This window comes from Harmonia axyridis, chromosome X (assembly GCF_914767665.1).
Source record: "Harmonia axyridis chromosome X, icHarAxyr1.1, whole genome shotgun sequence".
Classification (NCBI taxonomy): Eukaryota; Metazoa; Arthropoda; class Insecta; order Coleoptera; family Coccinellidae; genus Harmonia; species Harmonia axyridis.
The window spans coordinates 26,314,057-26,315,772 of record NC_059508.1 but is presented as its reverse complement, the minus strand read 5'-3'; positions in this window follow the sequence as shown (position 1 = coordinate 26,315,772).

Here is a 1,716-nt window from a genome sequence, read left to right as displayed (position 1 = left end):
CTAACTTGACGTTGCGGAACCTCCCTCGAAAAGCTTTAGTAGCACTGACGAATATAGTCAATGCTAAAGATTCAACACAATAACGAAAGAAAAGAATATCATACAGTAGGAACAGTTCGGTTTTTAAAGCCAACATTCCACTGTGCAACAAGTGCTCCGAGTAGTGGAACCAATCACGGATGGATATAACCGGAAACAAGTCACAGTTGCTGTGTTTTTGGATGTAGCCAAATCGTTTGATAAAGTACGGCCCAAAGGACTGCTATACAAACTGCTTACGGCAGGTTTCCCACTCTCCATGGTCCAACTTTTAGCTTCTTACCTGCATTCTCGCAAGTTTAGAGCCAGATTTGACGGAGTATTGTCTTCAGAGAGGTCTCTTTCAGCCGGAGTTCCGCAAGGATCTCTGCTGTCTCCAATATTTTTCACAATATATGTATCCGAAATGCCAAAAACGGTGAAAAACTCCATGGCACTTTACGCTGACGATACCGCCTTTCTTGCCAGTTCTTGGTGTCCCAAAATGGCAACGAAGTACCTACAAGAAACCCTGAGAAGATCGAAGCAGTTTTTTTTAGCCGAAAGAAAATAGATCCCATCGGACTCGTCGTAATGTTCGGTAGGAGGATTGTAATGGAAAAACGAGGCCAAGTATCTGGGAGTGATACTTGACAAAAAGCTCACTTGGAACCAACACGTCACATCAGCTGTGACGAAGGGGAAAGACAACAGCGGCAGCGTTGCAACCGCTACTTTGCAAAAGCACAAAAATGTTTCTTTCCAACAAGCTTCTTCTTTATAAGGCCACCATCCGGCCGGTCATGTGTTACGCATGTTCGGCTTGGGGATACGCCGCAAAGACGCACCTGCAGAGACTTCAAGTCGTGCAGAATACGATCCTAAGACCAGCCGTAAATGCAGCTTGGTTTGTCAGCAAGGTACGGATAGGTACATGAAGACCTGAAAATACCATTCCTGGGCGACCATCTAAAAGATCTGAGCGTGAAGACCTTCATTGAAATGGAAAATCATGCAAACCCTTTTATAAGGAAGGCTTGCGACTACGATGAAAAAGCTCCTAGGAAACACAAACGACCGAAGATGGCACTTCTCTAAGAAGTGTGTATTAGAGCCAAACCCTTACTGGCACAGAGATTGTGTAATGATTACACAAACTTTGCCACCTGCTAGAGCAGATCAAAATAGCTCACCAGAGGTGAATTATATTGAGATGGAGCAGTAAAAGGCTAATTTATAGCCTGACTGCAAAAGAGAAAGAAGTTGTTAGCTCTTCACTGTATTTAATAAGTAGAGCGAGTATGGACTGTATTTTTATTATAGATGTTGCGATGGCAAAAACAATTCACAGATTTTCCGCTAATGAGAAACTGAATATAAAAGCTCCTTTTCTTTCGTAGGCCTGGAGGGATCCCTCAATGATGGCACACCAGTGGTCATGCACTTGATATTCTTGAACCTTATAACTAATTACTGTCTCTATCAGTTACTTACACTTGAATTAATTTGCCACACACAGCGAAGTCAATAAACTTATCGAAATTAGCGATAATGCGAATACTATTGTTTATAGCGACGAAATATGCGGAGAACAAGAAAGTATATCACTCTCATTAACAGTTCCAATTAATAATAATGTTTTTGCTGTTATAAAAAACCGCTCGTTCCATATTGGCTCATATTGCCAATATTTTCAAA